General features: G+C 35.2%; 1 protein-coding gene across 5 annotated transcripts in view; it reads right to left on the bottom strand.

The window, feature by feature from the left end:
- The window catches only part of LOC138716340 (long-chain-fatty-acid--CoA ligase 5), a 245,667-nt gene that overhangs the window by 88,276 nt on the left and 140,642 nt on the right, over nucleotides 1–16,749 (bottom strand). The window contains exon 1 of one of the 5 annotated variants that reach the window (XM_069849316.1): nucleotides 5,161–5,310. The exons of 3 other annotated variants lie outside the window; for them this stretch is intronic. The gene's annotated coding sequence lies outside the window, so the exon portion shown is untranslated. Of the gene's footprint in view, nucleotides 1–5,160; nucleotides 5,311–16,749 lie in introns of those variants that run through there. One more of the 5 variants, XM_069849315.1, reaches the window with a different exon arrangement.

Genomic DNA, 16,749 nt, shown 5'->3' with positions numbered 1-16,749 from the left:
CTTCCACTCCATAGATTTGTAATTGAGATGTTCAGACCGAGTGCGTGTGTGCTTACGGTACGTGAGCCGGCAGCGCGCCGCTGTTGCCAAACTACACAGACTTTCAGGCTAATTTTCTAATTTAACCATGCACTCAATTAAAAAAAAATATATAATAGATTTTTTATTTGTTTTAATATATTTTATTGTCCTTTCAATTTGCATAATTATAACACTTAATCCTGTATATAAAAAAATATAATTAAGAATGACCATTAGGACTGCAAGATACAAATATATTGAATGTGACAATCACATTACTTTCAAACGAAGGTAAATATAGCCGCATATTTCTGTACAAATATTATTTCGTGTTATTTGTTAATTATCACTCTTCCCTAACATGCTATCTCGTTCATGCGTATGGTGCATATAGGAAATTTACAATTAAAAAGTCGGCGCTGTAACTATGCGCAACTTACTCCATTCAATTTAATTACACGTATTGAATTTTTTTAGCAATTACCTTAACATTAACGATGAAAAGAAGTCTATTTACAATCCATATATTCCTCACTTCAGTGAGGGAAGTGAAAGGACTTCTTTTTGGCGCTAGGGGAACTTCACTTAAGTTAACCAAAACCATTATCCTTTCTCTTATATTTTCTAATGAGGACATTAACAAAATCTGTCTAATGGTATTGAGAGATTCATTATCCATTTTACACAATCACTTGTATAATACTACTTAATATTATATTTTTTTTTTACTTCATTTCATTACTCTTAATTGTACTTTCATCTCAGGTTTCTCCGAAATCAAACTGTACTTTATTTTTAAATTTATCATTGTTCTGTATTCTCTCCGCAAATCATATTGTATCTTATTTGTAATTTAACCTCTGCTTTGTATTCTGGATCATAGTGGTCACCGTATATGTCTGCCAGATGTCCCAATAATGTTATGATTTAATCTCTTTTTTAATATTTCGAAATCAATTAAACTTAACGTATAATAGTAAATTGGAAAAATAGTATGAAACACGTCCATGAACGTTATATCTTTTAATAAATATGCAATCCTCAGTAATTAACCATGTTTACCAAATTATAGGGTACTCGACTAGACGTTCGGATTTCGCCGGACATGTTCTGCCTTTTTAGGTGTGTGTCCTACGTCCTGCCAGGCATTGTACAAAATAAAAAAAGTCCTGCTTTTTTTTCTCGCCAATTCTCAACGGACCAAAGAGAGAAACTGTCTTTATCTGGGGTCCTTTAGAGGAATTATGTTTGTAAAATTTAATTCAAGACAACTATGGCGTATGGATTTTCACAAATACTTACTGGATAAAAAAAAAAAAAAACATTTCTTACTCAAACAAGTTGAGTTATCACAGAAGTATTAACAATCAGAAAATTAAACAAGGTAAAAGCTTATTTACAATCCGTACAATTTAGTCAATTTAATTCGTGATAATAGTTTTGTATCAATTTTATATACAAATATTAACAAATTACCTTATTATATAGCATAATGAAAAAAAGCATCACGTCAAGTATCAAGTTAGTCTATTATGTCCTGCTTTTATGTGGAAAATCCTGCTTTTCAGATAAAATGTCCTGCTTTTACATTTTTTCATCTGGTAACCCTATACTCGACCTACAGCAAATACATGTATTCATTCCAAAATATTGAGTTTTATTTATGCAGCATTTATGATTTAACTGCACTTTCAAAATTCTAAAGAGATCTCAATTATATTATTTTGTTCTTAAATTATGACTTAAGTATTGTAGTCACCATAAGTGCAAATTTTAGGTCTTTCATTATATTTTTCTTTCATTGTCCGTTTTACCTCTCGTGTAGTACCGACTTATAGATCATTGCGGTATAGAGCAGGGAGGATTATCTCTGAATCAACACTAGATATATTTCTACACAGCGCGGAACTCCCTGGATGTGGGATTGGTAAACGCAGGGTCACCGCAGAGACATTGCAGGACAATCACAAGACACCATTCTCATAGGCGAAGGCTAAATTTATTCCATTGCTACACCGGGAATCGAACGACGGACCGTTTTCATGTGAAGCGCCTTTCATTATACAACACTCGTAATTCCTCATCTTCATAAAATATTTCTATTCAAAACTAAGAATTTAAATTACCGTAATTATAATTTTAGTATAATGCTAGAAGTCCATCATGTAGCGACAGAGAGCAAAGTGTTGAGATAAATATTATGTAGGCCACGCAGGGCTATTCCTTATGACAATTTTCTTATAAGTCGCGAAAATTGCTACAGAGTATGGCTGTTGGGCGGCAAAGGAAGGAGAAAAGTCATAAAAATAATAGTATGATGTGGCGAGCATAGCTGACGAAAAAGATATGAATACAGGCGGTGTCGAAAATCACTACTTGTACGAGAATAAAAGCAGCCGATGATGTTACTAGAGAGCTTTACAGTATACAGGGACATCATTTTATTTTTATTAACATTTTTAATATTAACCTGACTATACCTTTGGAGTTGAGAACCGGAAACACCGTTTGCTATCCCCTTCCAAGACTGCAGTTCGATGATACTGGCGTAAAATACAAACAAATAATAGGAGTTAAGAAAAGTAGATCATCCAATTATGTAAACTAGGAAATATCGCAATTTTGAGTTTGATAATTTTCATTAGGTTTTTGTTTAATCAAAATACAGTACAGTATTAACAATGAGTGTTTTTACTCACGAACTGAGTTATCCATGCGAATGTATTCATTATGCATTGTATATTATACTGTCTACAGCACATTAGCGTACAATGTAGAGAATGAAGTTAAATAGAAAAATAATCATAATAAGGGTATTTAAACACATTTTTGAAAATGGTGGCCGTTAATTTCGATACAGGCTTCAGTTCTTTTGTGCATATTATCGCACTATAGACTACTGTACCTAATTCCAATTTCCAGTTTCGTCCTTCGTACTACAGTAGTAACTCATGTTGAAATAATTCTATACCTACTCTATAAAAGAGTACCTTACGTACTGTAAATTCAATCTTCACTTCTGTCCGATCCGAAAAGATAAAATTACTCAGACGTGCTATCTCCTGTCCGTCCAAGTATTTTGTCGCAGGATTGTAGAAAGGGCGGAAATCACGTGACAGTTAATTACTTAACGAGGCCCTTTTATTTAAGTTATTTTAAACATTGTATGTGTATGTATAATATTACGTAGACGCCCAAATTTCGAACAGAAATTAATGTTTTCAGAAAAGAGCTAAGACGCCATACAGTAGGGCGTGCAGAAGCACGTGGAGGAAATCAGGGTTGCGACGTAGGCAAACGGACGACAGTATCTGTGCAAAAATATGGTTCAATATTGAAAGCTATTTTGTCACTGGAAAACGTGAACATATTTCTAGAACGTACTATACTCACTAACTCAGTACTGCTTACTATATGCGGCCTTGGTTCTGTGTGTAGAAGGGGTGGGAGTGAAGTACATTCAAAACTCAGGTACAATAAAAATTGAAGTAGAAATAAAATGATGTCTCTGTATATGTAAAATAATTACGAAATATAGACACAACACGATAACGAATGAATACCGAAGTTTCAGCCTTTGATCTGACATAGTAAAAATAAACTGCTCACTTAAACTTGATTTATGTATCATCAACGGTATTGAAGAAGAGTACAATACTTCAGCTTGTCCCACTGTTGTTACTTTCAAGCCACCGTTATTACATTTTCTGTTTTTTTTTTCTTCTCCGGCGTGGTAGAGACACCATTCATTAAAATATCTAGTTTTTTTTTTCAGTAATTCACAAGAGTTTGCTAGGACTGAAAGGCCATAAATTAATACTATGGATATATTAGATAGGACAAAAACTGTAATACCGGTATTTAAATTTTGTGCACAAATAATGTATATGACTAATTCAGTTCTATTATTCCTTTTTTTTTTAATAATACAGATAAGTTAATTTTTGTTTATTAAAAATATTTGTGCGAATTAAATTCAAATCTGATTTTCATTAGTGATGTATATTCTGAGTCTAAAAGTGCACCTGAAGATATGTACAATAATTGAAGGGTTCAGAGCTATAGCGGGCCAAGCGCCATTTATTAAAAACGGAGAAAGCAAGGGTTAAAGTTAAGTGAATACCATAATTTCAAAGATTTACATATCATTTAATTTTAATGTGCATACTTTATCTCACTTGCTATATGTTTCGTTAAATTATGGTAATCACTTAATTTTAAATCTTGTTTTCTCCGTTTTTAATAAATGGCGCTTGGCCCACTATGGCTCTGAACCCTTCAACTGTCAGCAGAAAAATGAAAAGCTATATCAATCAATAGAATACAAAAATCTTTGAATTTATGATTTATAGTTGTGTAAATATGCTAAAATTATTCGTTCTATTATTACATTGTATGTTTTTCTTTTACTATAATACAGTAGGCTATGTTGTTCTGGCTTCAGAATTTATACTTTTACAAAGTAGCTGTTCTACCATTATGCCTTATCGAAAAACGTTATTTCACAGTTATGTAATTTAACTGGTTTTGCTTTTCTGTGGCCTAGTAATGAGCATCTCTGCCTTCCACCGTGACGACCAGGGTTCGATACCAATCGGAGTCATGAAGGAATTTGTGGTAGAGAAAGAGGGCGCGAGGAGTTTTTCTCGGGGTTCTCCCGTTTCCCCATACTATTAGCATTATCACTCCATCAATACTCCACACTCACTCCCACTACGCGAGGTACCGAACCAGACATACAGAAAAAATAAAGAATAGCAGTCGTGTTTAATCAGACTACAATTTTAATTTTATCGCTTTATAATTTCTTATTTATTGAACTGAAATTTAATAATGAGTTAAATTACTGAGAATGTTTATAAATTGCGTGTAAAGTACACTGCATTACACAATTAAAATGTAACTTAGATTATGTAATAATTTCATTGTAACTAGAGCTTTAAGACCATGCTAATACACAAGATAATTCCAATGTTTCGAAACCTATCCACTTATTAATAAAAATTCCGTGTACGAAATTATAGCTGACAGCAAGGAACTTCAATGAACATGTCATGTCACGGGAGCGCCTGTATTAAGGAATTAAATAACTGTATACGATGGCGTGAGGTCGGTTCCTGCAAGTAGCACTTCACTCACATCCTTCACACGCTGTCCCTTCACGGCAAGGGCCTGGTTATCGTGCACACACTACACATAGTACCGCAGCTTCTGATCACAGCACGTTACGTTAGCCCACTGCGCGGACCTGTACGTGGTTCACATCTCGTGAACAGGGGGCGGGCATATTGATGACGAAATCTAGAATGGACGATATATAAATATAGACTCATAGAGGAGAAACAATGTTGGGAGCAACGTGGATCCTTTGGTAGGGAGAGGATAGGAAGTGGATCTAAAAAAACAACCGCGACGGCAGAAGCTGTAGCAGACACAGCTTAATTGGAATCCAAACACTGTAAGTCTTACAACATGATAACACTTTTTGACTCTGATAATTCATTTGAAAATGTTCAATTCGTTCTTAATGAACTGAATTTGTAAGTAACAAATTGCATTCTCGATTTGGCCCAAATTTCTCTTTTAGCCAGTTCTCAACTAAAATAAAGACTTAGAGCAGCGGTCGTCAGCACAGAGCACCTTCGGGTTAGCGTTTCTTACCCGCGGATAAGAGACTGCACTATGGTGCACCCGTAGCTGCTGGCGGGTATGCTCTATCCCTCTCTGCCTGCTGCACGACGGGGCATATAATGTTGCCCCTTATACCCTTTACCCATTTCAGCGAGTGCTAACGACCACTGACAGAGTATCGGAATAGTCGGCTCCAAGGCGATATCTGCTAATGATTTGTGAGTCAACTGAATGGTTTTCAATCCCTAACATTCGGGTTCAATTCCCAACTAGACAAAGTAAAATTTACGTCACACACAGACGTATTTTGAGCTAAAGTCTCAACATCCCCGCGCCCTTTACCATCATGTCTCATAGGTTAAATATACACTTGTCAAACGAACGTGGAGCTGGGCATTAATAACTTCTTTGTAAAGAAAAGTTTAAATTTGGTTCGAAAAAACAGTCAATAATTCTGACAAAAGCGCAGGAATTAACTGGGGCTTAAGGCTTCCTTCTCAGGTCGATTAATCGATCAATTTATGTTGTAAGATTAAGCGATCAAAATATTTAATCGCTTAATCGAGTCGATTAAAATTAATCGGTTGTACGTGAAATTAATTATTATTTTGTTAATGCAAACTCAGACTAAAAATTCCGGCAATATTCGTCTCTCAGAAATTGCTACTTCAAAGCACAAAAGTACCGTTATTTTGTAACTGCAAAGCAAGTAGCATATGACAAATCTCGGTGAAATGTTTGGATTTAAATTGAACGATCGTGGAGAAGTGCTTGACAGAAAAAAAATTTTTTTTCGTGTTTAGTGATGCAGGAAACATTGTTACTAAACGCAGAGCGGCACTTAATTCGGAGCATGTGAATGCACCCACATGTTTAAAATCATAGGTGAAGCAGTTTTAACTAGGTGAGTCTTCATACTTTTTTATTTGTGTTTGTCTCAAAAATTTCCGGAGAAATTGACACAATAAATTATAAGCCTACATAATAAATATGTTAGTAAATAACTAATGTTTAGGTGAGGGGTTGGACTTTTTCCGTTGCTGGTTGTCACAATCAAAAATTAAGACACAACGTTTCGAAGGGTGGTTCTCCCTTCGTCTTCAGGTGGAAGGAAGGAGAGAAGAGAAAAAACCTACTGTTGGGATCGTGTCATACAGAATAGCTGTACGTATATATAGAAGTATAATATTATATAGTGGATGGGTGAGAAGTCACTTCCTATTTTTAAACATCTATTTGTCAAAAGGTTTACACCATAGAAACCCCCATTTTTGCTCACACAGCTCACACATTGCCATTGCATGTACGAAAGTCACAACTCAATATGTGCTGCAGCATTTTCAAGTAATTTCCTCAAATGGACAGGTACATTTTCCACAACTTTTCTTAGATACTCGGCGGGAGTAGCAGCCATGCCTTCATGGATATATACTCTTACCATTTTAATCTTTATCTCAACTAATACGCGTTTGGAAATTGTTAATACCGCCTGTCCCTCTATATCTCGCGCATTCATATCCACCAATCAAGGATAATATACATATTATTTTAGCGCAGTGTAGATTCAGAATCTGAAAATTAAATAACGGTCATCCTTATACCATGTCGATAGTTTGTATATCCCTTAGAGAGTAGCGGTAAACAATGTTTTTTGTAAAGAACAAATTCCAATGCAAACGGTGGGTTCCATTGTATAGCCTCTGTACTGCTACTTAAAAGCATTTAATTATTAATTGTGCCTCCAAAGAATCAACCGATAAAATTGATGTAATAAAATGTTAATGGAGGTGAACTGTTCATACCGGTAATTGTCATGCTCATTTTCTTCTCCATTTATGCCAACATGTGATAGTATGCAGTCCACTAAATGTATATGTTCTTGTCCGTATTTTCACGTATTCTCCTTATTTCAATTATCTTTTTAGTAAAAACTATTATTGAGATGTGATTGGCTGGTGGGAATGGTTCGAGCTACCAGACTTGCTCCGAATAAATGCTACAGAACTTCGAATATTATCGAAATTTCGAGCTTTTAAAATACTCGTAAAACATGTATTGTACAGGTCTATTTAAAAATGTCTCAAACGATCATAAACTTTCCACAATAACAGATACGAATGCTTCAAGGCATTAAATATCTTTCTTCTTTCTTTCTCTGCTTTTTTTTATTTGGTGGGGCTTGAACCCCCTAACTCACACACTTACAGATGTATGTGTTGCCTTCCTCTTATCCATGAGTCAGTAATTTGGAAGAGAACAAATTTATGAAAATCTTCATTATTGACATGTACATAAGTTAGTGTGATTACTAGTGTCCTGAATTCTCAATGTTAAAGTATGGGGCATACATAAGTTTAACGCTAGCAAAGAAAGTTGAAGTGTTTTCTTCTATTGGTGACCTGATTTTTGTATGAACGTGGATAAAACGCAGTAATGAAGATAAAAGTACACTGCACATCTGTCGCTCATTGGTCATTACTGTATAGTAGTGTACAGTATAATTCTTTTGACTTGTATTTTCTTAAAAAAATTAATGCTGGATAACTGTAATTTTGGATATTTCGAATTTTTTAATTCCCTCAGAATTCGAATTAAAAAGATTCCACTGTGTACGCCTGGTAATGCATCGAGATGTTGGGAAGAATACATTTAAATAACTTATGTTATTAACATAATATGCACCCCAACGGTGTGATAAAAGGCGGTTATAAAATGAAGACAATAAAATAATTTTCAGACGTAGCTGTCTGCCTATTTTAAGTTATTATTTCGAAATTTACCTAAAGGAAAATGATAAAATCGAAACAACCGACCTTGTGGTTTGAATCTTTCACCTTCCGAAATCTACGTCATTTTCGATTCAATATTAATATGCCTATATTTACCAGTTTTGTTATGTGTAAAAATATAATAAATTCTACAGAAATTATACGCAGTACACTGGCCTGGCAATGAGTCCAATATATCACACACAGCTGTAGTGGCCTATTTCTGAAACACAGGTAAAAACACTGCCAAACTGTAGCAATTTCGAGGAGCAGAGAACACACTGAAAAAAAAAAAACAGGGCGACGATATAAATCTTCCGTGCTGAGTCAATAACGCTGTGAACAAGAACAAATGGCGTAGGTGTCGTCCACACTGGTTTCTGGGAAGAGAACGACGCTCGGGTAAGCACTCAATGAGCGAACACTGGGTGAATGAATGAAATTGCCAGAATTGTAAAGCGATTCATTTGTATTGTAGTAGATAAATTATCACAAGCATTGTATCTTACACTAGGCCTTTAACATTTATTTTTATTTTTTTTTTTATTTTAGTAGGTTATTTACGACGCTTTATCAACATCTGAGGTTATTTAGCATCTGCATGAAGATGATAATGCCGGTGAAATGAGTCCGGGGTCCAGCACCGAAAGTTGCCCAGCATTTGCTCATATTGGGTTGAGGGAAAACCCCCGGAAAAAACCTCAACCAGGTAACTTGCCCCGACCGGGAATCGAACCCGGGTCACCTGGTTTCGCAGCTAGACGCGCTAACCGTTACTCCATAGGTGTGGACTTTAACATTTATTCCTAAATAACAGTAATTCGAACATAAACATTTAAGGAAAATCATTATAAATTTGAAAAGATTTTAAGTCTTACGTAATACACAATTTAGATTTATAGGTTTGAAGATATTAAATGAAGAATGAAGGCAAAAAGACATTCTCCAGGAGAAAGGCCTCAAATCGTATCAGATGAAAATGAAGGAAGGCAAAACAATTAAAAATGTAGGCGAGAGTGCGTCCTTACAAGCGAATTTGATGTTGTGAAAAAAATATATGTGAGTTCCAAGCCTGTTAGCCACTTGTCTCACTCCGTTTGTTGCCTTTCTCATCTTTTCAAACTCGTACTGCACATTGTGGACGGAGTAATTCCCTTTAAGTTCATTCCCGTCACCTACATTCAATGTCTTATGTAAAACGGCAATAACTTGGACATATTATGTTAGCAAGTAAATATTAATAATTTATTTGCATTCATAATCGAACCACTTTCTTCAGATTTTGGACGGAGTTTTTTTTTTTTAATTATTCGAGTTCATATCAGTAACAGTAAAAAATTTGGCCCATGTAGTTTGAGTTTATTCCAGTAACTTAATGTAGAATTAAAAAAAAACTGATTCGTTTAAAAATGCAGAGAAGCTAGAAGTTCTTCATACATCACCACTGCTGAAATTTTACACCGAACACAAAATTTAAGTAATGAGAACCAATATAGAATAATCCTGTCTACGTTCGTAATATTATCGGGTAAGTCCAAACGAGTTTGTGAGGACAAAGACAATAACTTTACAAAGAGAAATTGAACAAAACACTGTTCCGAAGGGACAAGTTCTCACTAAACTGCACTCAACTAATGAGTTCATTTGTCACTACTATGACAAGTGTGTGTTCATATTTAAAAAATGCTATTTCTTCTGTACTCGACCAAGACGAGTGGAGCCGCGGGCGTAATGTGAACTATCGCGATGCGGTATTACGAACGCAGGAGCAATAGAGCCACGAATCCGGACTGCAGGACTCCTCTGGCCTTGGTCGAGTAATACAGAGATATTGTGCGGTTTGCCCATAAAAATTAGTGACAATATGATTTAAATTATTATTATTATCATTATTATTATTATTATTATTATCATTATTATTGTTGTTGTTGTTGTTGTTGTTGTTACTTTTGAAAACGCTTTACTTATTTCGTCCCCTATATTATTTAATATATGTGTTGAAAAAGCTCTTACGAATTGAAAAAGAAAATGTCAAGGAATGGGTGTACCTATTCTAAAATGGTACGATTATTGTTCTCTTCATTTTGCTCACGATCAAGTAATGTATTATTGTCCAATAATATGACATTAAATATATGACACGTAAATGAAAAGAAGAATATTGTAAACGTGGTCTAGACATCAGTATTGATAAAACAGAACATATGTGGGGGAATCGCCCAAGGGGTCTTCAAATGGATGATAAAAATTACATAGAATCGGTTTCTGAATTTAAATATTTGGAATTTAAAATTGACAACGATGGTACACATAACAGAGGAAAAGAAGAACGAATCGCTTGGAATGTAAAGCAATAAGTACTTTAAATTCTTTAATCTGGAGTAAACATTTGACTAAAATTAGAAAACTTAAAATATTTAATACAATAGTAAAAGCTTTTTGATTTATACCTAAGAGGTTTGCAAAATCCCAAACACACTCAAAAACAAAACTGAAACAATAGACACTGACTTCGTCTTAAGAATATCCAGGAGTGAGAAAATTACAAATTAAATAATAAGAGAGAAAATGGGCGTGCTAAATAAAAAGGGTATGAGAGAAGAAAAAAAGAGACCAGACAGCTTAAATGGTACGGGCATATTCAGCGCATGAGCAACAATAGATCGCCTAACAGACATTGATCTGGGTACCATCAGAGAGGAGGATAAAAGGAAGTCCGAAAAAAAAGTTGGCTCGAGGGAATCGTGGACTCTATGGAAAGTAGACACCTCTAAGGAGGACAGTGGAACAACGGAGAAGACCGGACTTCGGTCATCGGAGTATGACGTCAGCCATCATAAACCAATTTACATGCATATAAAACGAAGAGACAATTTCAGTGTACATACGAATTTAGATAAGGTGCTGGAATAAGGCATAACAACACACAGTCGGAAATTCGATATTAGTTCACTGCTTACGTGTTGTAATGTGGTATTCCATGTCATTTAAGCATCATCTGTACATATTATGGTGTCAGGTTGAAGAGTTGAACAATTTGAGGGCAAAGGCTAAACCTTTGTCAGAGACCAACCACATGTATAAATTCAAGAAGTAGATTTCACTCAATTCAAATATTTAAAAAAGCTTGAAATGTAGATTAATATTTATTATGTAAGTAATATATAATATACAATAACATTACAATAAATACAAACTCAATAAATTACAATAATTACAGCAATAAAATAACATAACTGAAATAAACGTAAAATTAAGTGTAACTATAAATAAATAAATAAATAAAATAACATAACTGAAATAAACGTAAAATTAAGTGTACCTATAAATAAATAAATAAATAAATAAATAAAGCAGCCTAGGACTATAAAAAAGACTATGCTATAAATAATGCCTACTATAAGCAAAAGTAAACCTAACTTACAAGTAAACCTATTTCTATTAAACCCAACTATTGTCAACTTAAGTAATTACAAGTCAACTTACTGTAATTACAGTACATGTCACAACTTAGATAATTACACTGCACCTTTATTACTATTAAATTTCAGTCTAATCTTTTCAACCTTTCCTTAAATGTATTGATTTTGAGAGGATAACCCTGAAAAATTTCCGCAGGTAAGCCGTTCCAGTTTACTATAGTGTGGTTAGAAAGGAAAATTTTGTCACGTTTGTTTTTTGTTTTCTGCATTTGAACTTCATAATACACCGTGTCCTGCTTAGACGGATCGAGAAATAAATTCTCACAACTTAAAACCAGATAAAGATATCGTTGATATTTACATTTGACAAAATAGAAAAACTGTCCAAGTTTACGCAACAAAGTTTGAAAACAGCTGCATGCGTAACTTTCGTTTGTTAGTTGCTAAAACAAGCCTGGCGACATTTTGTAGGAGAACACGCCATGGTCAACATGTGGACACCACAACAGAAACTTCGGTGTGTGCTATGGCTAGCAGAAGAAAAGTCTGTTACGCGAGTACAACGCCGTGTTCTTCGTACATGGATCGATGGATAGGAAGACGAGGACTCATTGCCTGGCCAACCAAGTCACCCGATCTGACCTCCTTGGACTTTTTTTTTTCTGAGGCTTTGTGAAGAATGCTGTGTACCAAAAAGGCAGAGCTGAGACTTTGGAGAACTGAGGCATCGCATCACAAATGCAGCTGCGCTAGTGACTCCACAAATGCTACAGAACAATTGGCGCGAGGTTGAATACCGTCGTTTAGATGTCTGCAGAGCAACTCAAGGCGCACATATCGAGTCACACTGAACATTCTCCGAAACTCGGACAGTTTTACATCAAGTTATGTAAAAAGGTATGTTAATAAACCATTATTTACACTTGAAATTATCACTTATTTCTGGATCCCTCTAAGCGGGACACGGTGTATGATCAGCCCTGCCTAAGTATGATATCTAGTATTGATGTCGGTCCATGCTTTGTGTCCCATTTGTACCTTAAACAATGCGCTCAGTCTGGCTTTTCGTCACCTTGATTCGAGCAATTCCCACCCTAAGTCTTTTATGTCTTCGCCATGTCCCTTCCCCATTTTGACATATTTTGCTGCTCTGCGTTGGACTTTTTCTATTGAATCAATTTGGGTTTGTCTGTAAGGATCCCAACCTACTGCTCCATATTCTATTATTGAGCAAACAAGAGTTTTGTACGCTAATTCTTTTGACCTTCGATTAGCTTTATTAAGAATACGCATAGAGAAATGTAGTGCTTTCCAGACTTCTCTTGTAATATTAGCGACTTGTTTCTCTCAACCCATTTGTTACTTAAATATATACCTAAGTATTTACAAGTATTTACTTGAGGCACCGGTGAACATTCAGTTGGTATTTGAGACTAATTTCTTTATGCGTTCTACAGAAGAATATTGATTTACTTTTATTCATACTGATTTTCATTTTATTTTCTGTCATCCAGATTTCAATAACGTTAAGATCGTTTTGCAAGGCGGCGATATCGAATTCATCACTAATTTTTCTATATATTATACAGTCATCCGCGAATAACCTTATCTGAGAAGTAGTACAGTGACATCAAATACTTTTTCCTTACATTTTTATTGTACCTTGTTTTTTGACTATACCATTCAGGCTTTGCTTAAATGTAAGTTTTAGTTGCCATGGTAATATTTTACACTGCATAGGTACAATCAGGACATAGCCTAGTTAAAAATGTAAGGAAAAAGTTTTTGATGTCACTTTATTTCTGTTTATATAATTTATATATAAGAAACAATAGAGGTGCAAGAACCGCCCCTTGAGGTACTCCTGAAGTTACATTTTCAAGTTCCGACATTTCTTTTTCTAGTCTGACCTTTTGGGCCCTGTTTTCTAGGAATTTATATATCCATCTTACTACTCGATTATCTATTGCAAGCCTGCTTAATTTCTCTAAAAGTTTTTTGTGAAGCACTACGCAGAAAGCTTTAGCGAATTGATCACAACACCATTTATTCTTCCACCTATCAACTTCATCGGATAATATTGCGGAAAAATTTACGTATCATTAGTAGATTTTCACAATGAAAACCAGAGTTCAAATTATATGACTCCAAAGGGGAATTTGTGGTTAACAAAGGCGATTTATTCTAGTGTCACTCTTCATAAATAGTTAATTAAAATATTGACAAACATACAAATTTCATGATATTGAATTAAATATATCTCGAAAACAGTAACCTATAGGAATCATTGATCCAGTACTGATGCCTAGAATCATGCATGATATCATTTTAAAATAAATTTGTATATCTTCAAATAATATCATCTAAATGGAGCATAAACTTTCCGTGAACGAAGTAAAAGATGTGAATTAATTATTTTGTATGTCAAAGTGTGCATCATGACTCGTACACTTGCGCTATGAAATAACGACCAATAAATTCAGTTCAAAAAGGTGAGGTGCGAGGAAAATATGAAGCGTAACAATCATCGACGGGGCTGTTGCATAAGTGCGGGCTGGAGCCTGCTCGCAGCCGCAGTAGCGAAGCTTAAAAATCCTTTTTTGACAGGGAGGCAATGTGCCAAACAACAAGATGACAACACTTGGCAAGAGGCACCAACACACCCCTCTGCTAACGATCCAACGTACCAGTAAGTGAAGTTTCAGCAGTCTGCAAGCTGTAAAGGGGTTCACGCTCCTCGAGTAACAGTAGTCCGTATCTATACTGTCACTATCGATTTGAGTTCCTACAATGAACTCTCATATTCAAATCATCCTGCATAAAAAGAAGTATTTCTGACCAAACAGGATATACAGAATGGGCAAAATAAAACTGGCCCGGAAAATCTGTAATATTTATATTTATATATATTTATAGTTATAAGGTTGTTTAAGAGTGACTAGGCTTTACTGCACTCGAGCAATGTTTTCTGGTGTTCGTACTCTTTTCGGATAGTTACGGTTTTTATTCGCTACAGAGCCCGTTTCATGCCATTTTGCCACTAAGTTTTGCATTGCTGGAGGTTTTGCCAAAACACGTCCAGTCTGAAACTCTTGCGCAAACAGTTCCGCACACCTTTTCCATGAATTGTGCTTCGTATAACACTCGACAATGAACACGCGTTGTTTTATCGTGAGCACCATTTTGTGTTGCATTCAACTGGCCATTAAACACGTCTGCTCCTCTCACTCACCCAAACGTAATGACACAGCGAAGCTCGGGACAGAGCAAGCGGGAGATGAGCGTGCCCGAACATGTGACAGCAACTCATTGTTGCATCGTAATCACGGTTTCTCGCATTGTCAGGGTCATTTCCGCATCAGTCTTATTCATATAAATTCATATATTTCATATATATTTTCCACGGGCCAGTTTTATTTTGCCCACCTCGTATAATATGATCATAACTGAAGAACTCGTAAAATATATGAGCTAAAATTCTGAAAACATTTATACAGAGAACAAAGGTAATCACGAAACTTACACCTGTTCACACCGTCCACGGGAATAAATATTACATAATTTAACAAATTTCTCTCGCGTAGAATCGTCAGTAGACTACTTGGGAACCTGCTACCATTCGAAGAATAATTTCCCAGAGATATATGAAGGGGTAAGAATGAGATGTCCAAAGCCAAACTTTTAACAAAAATAGTTCTTTGTGTTAGTTCATTTCTTAGCTTACACTTATGGGGAAGATCCTAGTAAAATATTGTAAAAATTACTCAACAAATGACGTAAGTATGCGTCGAAGAAATTATGATACCGCACCTAACAACATTGGACTCTAAACCTTTAACACTCTCTCCTGTAAAATTTTATCAAATCTAGGTATGATCCCCATACCATAGCAAAATATCATAGCATTACCTAAAATATCGCTTCATTACAGTTCTTATTCGTCACTAGCATGCGAATCATATTATGGTGAATAATTTTTTTTTTTTAGTTGAAAGAAGCTGTGAATAATAAATTAAAATGCTCCCACTCCCTGAAGACAGTAAGTGAAAATACGCATTCTTTTTCTAGCTCTGTCTCTATCCAGCACTACATTAAGTGGTATGCTGACTTATTCCTTTTCAAAATAGATTTCCCACAAACGTCGCTCATCAACTTACACCCCCAGTCGCTCATAAAGAAGACGAAACATCCGACATTGTAATTTACGCTCGCTGACGTCGCAACGTTCTGCGTCCTCATTTTAACATTTCCACTAAAATGTGTAAAAGTCGTAACTAAAATCACAGTGGCGAATGCCAACAACAGGCATTATAAACATCTTCAAATGGGAGATTGCGAATACTCTGCGAGAATTTAAATTGCCGACGCAACACGCTGTTCATTTTATTAGCATTCTGGAGTTTGGGAGCTATTATGAAATTCGTATCATCCTACGTAACCCAGCATCTGCAGATACAGGACATAAAAATTAAAGCACAAATGCTTCCCTTTGGTAAATTACGTCAAAGGAACAACACGTGTCTAATTATATTAATAAAGTACTCCATAACAATACGGATCACTAAACTGTTTTCATGTTCTTTTATGTGCATGATATGGAAAACAGTAATTGTGGACGACACATCAATGAAATGTAATCGGAATATATTTTATTTCTCTAAAATAAAGCTCTAAGTTACTGTCAGATAATAATGAGAGGAGACAGCTTCCATTTACTTTTTAAAGAATTCATACAAAACAATATGTATGAATCTGACACGCTTTAGATTGTTGTAACTAACAACTAGGCTTGTAATGTTGAGGACCGAAAGGGTGCGTTACGATGGTTTCAAATTGACTATCCTTTCACCAGTCAGAACTCTAGCATGCGTAAACAGAATATCTGCTGAATAATAATGTCGAAGATT

This window comes from Periplaneta americana, chromosome 16 (assembly GCF_040183065.1).
Source record: "Periplaneta americana isolate PAMFEO1 chromosome 16, P.americana_PAMFEO1_priV1, whole genome shotgun sequence".
NCBI classification, from domain to species: domain Eukaryota; kingdom Metazoa; phylum Arthropoda; class Insecta; order Blattodea; family Blattidae; genus Periplaneta; species Periplaneta americana.
This window is presented reverse-complemented; position numbering and strand designations above follow the sequence as displayed.